We start from the raw sequence: 8,235 nt of genomic DNA, 5'->3' as shown, positions 1-8,235 counted from the left end.
TCACTTATATTCATGTCAGTTTTACTCCTCTATTATGGTTTTACAGTTTACAAATAAATATGTACTTATAAAAATAAAAAATATATTTCTATATATATTTATTTATGTTATAATATATAACCTATAATATTAATATAATTTATTTTATGTATTAGAGAGAAACATGTCTGTTTTCTGTGATTCCAGAAATTTTGAAAACTTCTACAGAAGAACTGCAGAAATTCTTACAAGCCAGAACTGATTGAAAGTCAATAAAATGTATGGATAAATGTACAGGATTATAGTCAGATTGCAAAAAGCTAGATAAAATCAAAAACAAAAAACCAGCTATAACAGCTTGCCAAATTCAGTGAATTGACTTTACCTCAACAATTCTACCTATGTTACTGCATCTATAGAACTGCTCATTTCCCATTATTTTAACTTCCCCTCTGTAGGACTGAGAATCAGGTATGGCTCCCTCCTGGGACCTATGGAGACTCCTCTCTCTCCACACACCTTGATTCCTGCTTGCAAGTTTGGGAAACATTAAAGCAGCTATGGGTAGCCTGGGGACATGCTCCAGCAGGAAGAGGAAAGAAATGGGAGGGAGAACTAATGCACATGAGCCTCTACTATAGGCAGATGGTTGGCAAAGTTTCTCTTATTGACACTCCTAGCTATCTGGTAAGGCTAGTATTATACGTTTTTTCAAGTGAGGAAACTGAGGCACGGTGTATTAGTCCTTTCTCACACTTCTAATAAAGACATACCCAAGACTGGGTAATTTATAAATAAAAAGAGGTTTAATGGATTCACAGTTCCACATGACTGGGTAGGCCTCACAATCATGGCAGAAGGAGGAGAAGCAAAGCCACATCTTACATGGTGGCAGGCAAGAGAGTGTGTGCAGCGGAACTGCCCTTTATAAAATCATCAGATCTTGTAAGACTTATTCACTAACATGAGAACAGCATGGGAAAAAAACACCCCCATGATTCAGTTACCTCCTGCCAGGTCCCTCCCACAATATATGGGGATTATGGAAGCTACAATGCAAGACAAGATTTGGGTGGGAATACAGCCAAACCACATCACACATGAAATTTAGAAGTTGTTTTACTGTAATTTAGAAATTTAGAAGAGATATGTCTTGGGAATACAATATAGTAGGAACTCAGAATGCAAATAAAATATTGAGGAGGCAGGGCTGGGGTCTTGTGGATGAAGGGTGAGAGGGAGGGATGCTTCAGTCTGGAACAAGTGCAGCTCAGAGGACAAGGAGCCAGCTAAGGGCCTAGAGGGGAACCCAAGGCCCAGCATGGCCCTTGGGCAGAAGCCTCTGCCAGGGTCTTTTTGGGCTAAGCAGGAAACATGGATGGGGAAGAAGGTTAGAATCCTTCCCATGGCTGAGGTGGAGCCCCTATTTTAAGGCATATGGGATGTCTAAGTGGATTCAGTTAAGGAGTCCAGAGACCCCAGAAATCAAATGAAGTTTGTGAGTACTCTGGGTTTGTGTGGGAGCACTTGGGGGGAATGAGAAATGGCATCTTACATGCCTTTAAGGACCAGGATGGGGACCCCAATGCAAATGGATGAAGCTCGAAGTATGTTTTGAGAGAATTGAATTCAGGTTTCACCTTTCTCCAAAGTGCATGCTTTTCCACTGTTGCCTAATGTCTCCAGTTTCCTATATTTCAAAAAGAAACATTAGCTCTTCCACTTGCCTTTGAACAATATGCGTCACACTTTATTTAACTTTGACAAACCAGCAGCCACATCCAAAATAGCCTTAGGTGAAGCTAGAAATACAAAATGTTAGTTATGGTGGCTGCTCACATGCTACAGTAAAAAAAAAAAAAAAAATTAAGTCACTGTTTTAAAACGTAAAAGGTATTTTTCTTATTCTAAGGCTCATGAAGATTTTTAAATTTTGTTTAGAGCTCCATGTACATCTTGTTGGACTGATACACTCCTAAGCAGTTGTCTGGCTACACTTTATCTTTGTTCTTAAAGAGTAAATTAAATAGTGAATCTAATAGTAAATGCTAATCCACCTCCCAGAAATCAAAGCAAAAAGAGAGGGTATTTCCAAATTGAGCATGGTTACGTAAGTCAAGCATCTTTTTTCTTCTCTGGATATCATGAAAAAGCAACAATGAGAATTAAAATTAAACAGCCCTTCCATTTGGAATTTTTGCTTTTCATTCTTTCCTTAAAAACCCGTGGGTGAGAAAAAGAAATCTAAATTGCAGAATTGCTAAAAAAAAAAAAAAAAAAGAAAAGAAAAGAAAAAAGAAAACATCACATTTTAGAGCCAATGAGGGAGCTTATACATTTCAGAGAAATTCCTAGTGTAAAAATTTGTATTGGTATAAAATAAAGAATAAAACAAACAAAACAAATATCTGACTTAGGAGATTTTGTTTTTTGAAAAATCTAACAAATTAAATAAAAGAAAAACAAAAGGAATTTTTAAAGGTAAAGGAGATAAAAATGAGACACGACTTTTTTTAAGTAGAATACCAAACTACAAAATTTAGTTCCTTGAAAAGAAATTTGAAGATAAATAACCAGCCAATTTACTAAGAAAAGAAGGGGAAAATCATTACTCAAAACAGGAAATTATAAAAGGGAAGTCACAGAAACAGGAGAATTAAATAAATCATAAAGGAATAACTTGCACAACTCTGTACCAATAAATTTAAAGGCATGAATAAAAAGGATAGTCTTCTACAGAAAATATACTTGGTAGAAACTGAATCTAGATGAGATAAAAAAAAAAATCTAAACACACTAATTACCATAGAAGAATTAGAATTAGAAAATTGTCAAATAATACTATCCTGTATTTTCTGCCCCCAACTTCCAAAAGCACCCAGATGATTTCTCAGGGAAATCTATGTATCCTTAAGAAGCAGATAATTCCTAGGTCACTCAGATTAATTTATCCAGCTGATGAGTTGACTGCAACATTGCATGATTTTGCAAAAGTCATTGTTGCCCATGAGTGTCTGAGCTCGTGAGTATCTGACCATAGTAACCTCACAGTAAAGAGAATCTCAGCCCCTTCCCCTCAGGACTCCTACTTCAGACTATAAAAAGCAGAAAAGCACCTTCCACTTCCTTTAGCTTAATTCTTGTAAATTCATGGCAGTTGCTAAAATCACATTCCTTTTTATTGATTCACTAGACATGTGATAAGTGCTTACTGTGTCCCCAGCCTTGTCCTAAGTGCTGGAGTTAAAGCAGTGAACTAAACACATAACATCCCTGACCTCGTGGAGCTTATATTCTAGTTGGGGAGATAGACAGCAAGAATAAAATAAAATATAGCCTGCCAAATGATGATAAATGTTTTGGAAAACAAACAGATAAAAGTGCCAGGGACAGCTGGTGGAGAGAAGTGCTGCTATTTTGGGTGTCATAGAATTCACTGATAAGGTAATATTTGAGCACAGATATGAAGGAGGTGAGGGAGTGAGCCTGGACATCTCAGGAAGAGCATTGGAGCAGAGGGAACCTTGCTAATGTGGGGTGCGCCTGATATGTTTGAGAAACAGCAAAAAGACCACCCAGGAGGGAGTTAACATGGGTTGGGAGGAGAGCAGTAGGAAATAAATTTAGAGGTAACGGGGCCTGGTTATATAAGGCTTAGTAAGGGACTGTAAAAATGTTGACTTTCAATCTGAGTGAGATGGGAAGGCATCACAGGGTTCTGAATAAAATGTTCTATTCTGACATTTAATAGGAACACTCCACCTGATGCAGAGAACAGTGACAGAGGCAGGCAGACCAGTAAGGAGGCTGTGGCCACAGTCCACACAAGAGATGATGATAGCAGGTTACCCAAATGGGTACAGTGGAGGAGGTGAAAACCAGTTGGATTCTGGTTATGCCATGAAGATCTTTTCAGGATCAAACAATACATAGAAACATACTGGTGCATGGGCATAATGATTGATGATATCTGGTAGGGGTTTCAAGGTGACCTTAGGTGAAGAATAATCAAAGCTACATATTGGGTACAATGTACATTACCCGGGTAAGAGGTGCAATAATATCTCAGACTTCACCACTGTGCAATTCATCCATGTAACCAAAAACCACTTGCACTATTGCACAGCTATATGAAATAAAAATAAATAAATATTTTTTAAATGTTACCACTCCTTCATGTTTTGGTTTTCAGAAATAAATTTAAAAAAATTTTTTAAAGAATAATCAAAGCAAAATCAATAGCATCTTTTATCCAGAAAAATAAGAGTGAAGAGCAGGAAAGGTTAACTTCATGAAGCCCTATGTCCTATGAGTGGAGATTTGAAATAATGTATTAGTGATCACAGTCCAAAAACTCAGATTAGTCACTGTGCTTATCACCTGTGTTTGAACAACAATGTTTCTTTTTCTTTTCTGAATTCAAGTTCACAAATCATTTTGAATTTTTGCATGCCAATTATTTCCAGAATGCCGAACTGCTTAAAGGACATGGATATTACTCGGTGGGGTTATTAAGGTCCCAGCAAATAAGAAAGAACAAGTTGTTTCCCTGTCGTTGGCTCTACAGCTCTATAGTTTTCCAGAGAGGGAGAAGGGTGGTGTTCAGATTATCATTCATGATGAAACTTTTAAAAGATGCTCAGCTGCCCACCAAATCATAGGATGAAGGAAAGGGCCTAGCAGAAACAACAGTTGCTCTGACTTCCCTTCAATGGACAGCACCAAAGTCATACTGAACACCAGTTTTTAAACACTTTTCTGAAAAACAGTAAGAAACACTTAGCCCTTTGCTACCAAGACCTGGTTGAAGAAAATGCTGTTGGTTCCCTGAGGGCTGGCTCTGCACTCTTGTTCATTTCTGCATCCCTGATGTCTAACACAGTGCCTGGCATATAACAGATACTCAATAAACATTTGTTTGAGTGAATAAACAATTCGAGAAGCCAATGGACAAATGTTCTTTGACATCATTCTATCCCTTTATGGAATGTCTATTACAAGTGAAGAATAACACAAGAGGAGTTTTAGAATACTCCCCAGGCCCTGAGGCTAACCAGATCTGATTTCAGCCCTCACTTTACCACTACTCGCTATGAGCCCTGGTCAAGTTCTCTCCACCTCTCTATCTATGTCTCAGTTTCTTCATCTGTAACATCAAATGAATAATAATACCAATCTCCTAGACTTCATAAGAGGATTAACAAAGACAATATATGGGGAAAACGTAACATGGTGTCCTATAATTATTAGATCTTATTATTGACACTAAAATGGCATTAAAATTACCAAAAGGAAGACAGCGTCTTGTAGGTAAACTTTATTTATTTATTTATTTATTTATTTATTTGAGATGGACTCTCACTTTATCGCTGCCCAGACTGGAGCGCAGTGGCACGATCTCAGCTCACTGCAAACCCCACCTCCTTGACTCAAGCAATTTTCCTGCCTCAGTCCCACTGAGTAGCTGGGATTACAGGCGCACATAGTCACACCTGGCTAATTTTTGTATTTTTTTAGTACAGACGGGGTTGCACCATGTTGGCCAGGCTGGTCTAGAACTCCTCACCTCAAATGATCCACCCACCTCCGTCTCCCAAAGTGCTGAGATTACAGGTGTGAGCCACCGTGTCTGGTCACATCTTGTAGATAAACTTTAAAAATCTTTTTTCTTTGTTACGAACAATTTTAAGTATATACAAAAGTAGAGTATAATAAACCTGACGCCCAATTTCAATAATTATTGGCTCATGGATGGTCACCCCCTTTCCCAGGCCTTTGTATTATTTTGAAGCAAATCCCAGACATGACGCCATTTCCTCTGTAGTACTACAATAGGTAGCTCTAAAAAAAAATAAAAATAATAACCAAAATTCCATATCACACCTAAAAATAATGAATAATGACTCCTTAATTGGATAAATGGTTGGTCTGCTGGAAGCCACAAGAAGAAAGGAAGAAGAGAATCAAGTCTGTTCAAGACAGGGGCTTAAGCAAGTTCTCTCCAGAGTCAACAAGATGATGGAAATACCCGTTGTCACCGTCAAGGTGGACTCTCCCTGCTGCGGAGTGGGGCTGAGGTTGGGGGAGGGCAGGGAATGAAGCCAGCATTTCATGCCTGAAAGGAGGCAGAGCGGAGATCCCCTAGTGATTAAAACTTTCTTAATTCCTAAACAAAACAGCACTTCATTTGAAACAATTCTGTACAAATTCTTCTGCTTCCAGATTGATGGGAAATTAGAATTGAATTTTATCTTTTCATCTACCTTGAGGCCTTGTTGACAGTGTTGGCTTTTATGCAGGTTCTATTACACAACTAGAGCTAATTGAACAGTGCCAGAACTGGTCTGGTTTGTGAAATTTAACAGAGCACCAAAGCTCACGTTTTGGGGAGAATTCAGTTCTGAAATATGTTTTGCTTATCCCACTTCCCCTAATTTCCCCTCATTTGTTTGACAAAGTCAGCGACCCAGTGGAAACCTCAATTTCATTCTCTGCTGCTCTCATCATAAAACCTTGAATTTAAATATTTTCCTTTTATTCTTAGCTGGAACTTGGAGCAATTTTGTTGCTTCAAAATGAGGTCTATTGGTATTGAAGCTTTTGAACATCAATAGTTCAAACCCAGATTATCATCCCCCATTTAAATACCAAAGTCAATGCGAAGTGGGCAACATTAGCAGGGAAGTGAATAACAATGCTGAGAAGGTTGCAAGCTAAGGAGCATGAAGAGGTGAAAAGGGAACATAAAATGTGCTGCATGTTTCTTCTTTCAAAGCAGAAGCTACCTTATAAGCACCAAAAACTTCAGTTGGAGGAGATACAAGCCTGGATTCAGAAGACTGCCGTAGAACAGAGGCACTGGGAAACCTGGTGTTATCCGCACAAACCTTTCCATGTAGGGCTGGTCTCAGGAAGCATGCATCGCAACTGCCCTCCAATAACTGAAATTTGTTAAATGACAAATGACAGTGGCCTGGTCCACTGGGATCTGGTTTCTGGGGAAATTTCTGATAGGCTGTCTTCTAAGACCTTTGATTAGGAATAAGGTTTTCCCTGCATGGCCCCAGCTCCACTCAAGGCCTCACAGTCTCAGGCACCTGAGTGTCTAGAAATGTTCACAGGTGCTGGGTCATGGGGTTGGGATGGAGAGTCTACACTTGAGAAAAACTCCTCTGCTCCTGTCTGGATGCGGAAGGCCATCCTTCCCTTTCTCTTTGAAGACTCTGCCTCCTCCACATCAGTGGCACCCAACCCTCTCCTTTTAGCACTTTCATTTTACCCGCTTCCCCTCCTACATTCTAGTCTTGGTTAATGGCTGTGATGGAGGGTGGGAGGCAAAGTGGCTTCGCAAGCCGGCTTCTGAAACTTTTCGTCTCCCATTTAAGAAGGAGAAGAAAAAGACAGAGAAGTTTAGATGAATAGAAGATGTGACCCTGTTGTAGGTCCTTATTTTCTACTTTTCCTTTGAGGAGCAAGCTTAAGGAAGGCAGGGGCAATGTCTGTCTTATCTGCTGCTGCATCCTTGCTGCTGAGACTAATTCCTAGTTTATGGTGGGACAGCAAATATTTGTGAAATGTTATTGGATAGGTGGACGGATGGCTACTGCTTAGCAGCCATCATTATTCCTTACTAAAGGAGCTATTCTACCAAGAACTTGAAAGAGACTATACAAGAGAAAATAGAAACCAGTATACATTTCCCCTTTTGATCTAAAGAGTCTCTCTTTTTAACAACAACAACAAAAAACCTTTATGACTTGTGGAGGCCAAAGCAACTTCATTTTTAGATGCTAATCTGCCATGTTGTCTTCTGATTAATCCTTTTCCAGGAAGGCTTCTAAGATTTCTAGTTTATCTATTGTTCCTTGTATGAGGACACTTACTTGTCATAAGTCCTGTACGTCAAAACCTGCCTGTACGTCAAAACCACCTTGATGTTATCATACTTCAATTGTCATATACATCCCTTCTGAATCACGCAGGCCCTTTCCCGGTGGTATGTAAGCCCTGGGTCTGTTGTGGGATAATCAAAGACTGAAGAGACCAAAAAAGGTTCAGGAAAGTTTATTAAATTAAGGTGATCACTGGCTCAGCTAGTCTGAGCCCCAAACAAAGGGCTTTTCCTACTTTTAAATATCTTAAGGTGGGAACTACGTGAGGCGGGAAGCGAGTTAGAGAAGCAAGAAACAAAGGCAGCATTACAACATTTGTTACATTTTGAGAAAGACATGTCTTGCAACCTAAACTTATCAGTCT

At 39.1% G+C, this 8,235-nt stretch overlaps 1 protein-coding gene across 3 annotated transcripts in view; it reads left to right on the top strand.

The window, feature by feature from the left end:
- Window positions 1-5,054: 5,054 nt before the first annotated feature.
- Window positions 5,055-8,235, top strand: part of IL22RA2 (interleukin 22 receptor subunit alpha 2) — a 29,824-nt gene continuing 26,643 nt past the window's right edge. For all 3 annotated transcript variants that reach the window (XM_032160046.1, XM_032160036.2, XM_032160028.2), the window contains exon 1: window positions 5,055-5,285. The gene's annotated coding sequence lies outside the window, so the exon portion shown is untranslated. The remainder of the gene's footprint in view (window positions 5,286-8,235) is intronic.

Source organism: Hylobates moloch, unplaced genomic scaffold (assembly GCF_009828535.3).
Source record: "Hylobates moloch isolate HMO894 unplaced genomic scaffold, HMol_V3 SCAFFOLD_2, whole genome shotgun sequence".
Lineage (NCBI taxonomy): Eukaryota > Metazoa > Chordata > Mammalia > Primates > Hylobatidae > Hylobates > Hylobates moloch.
Note: the sequence above shows the minus strand (reverse complement) of the source record. Positions and strands in the feature narration are given on the sequence as shown.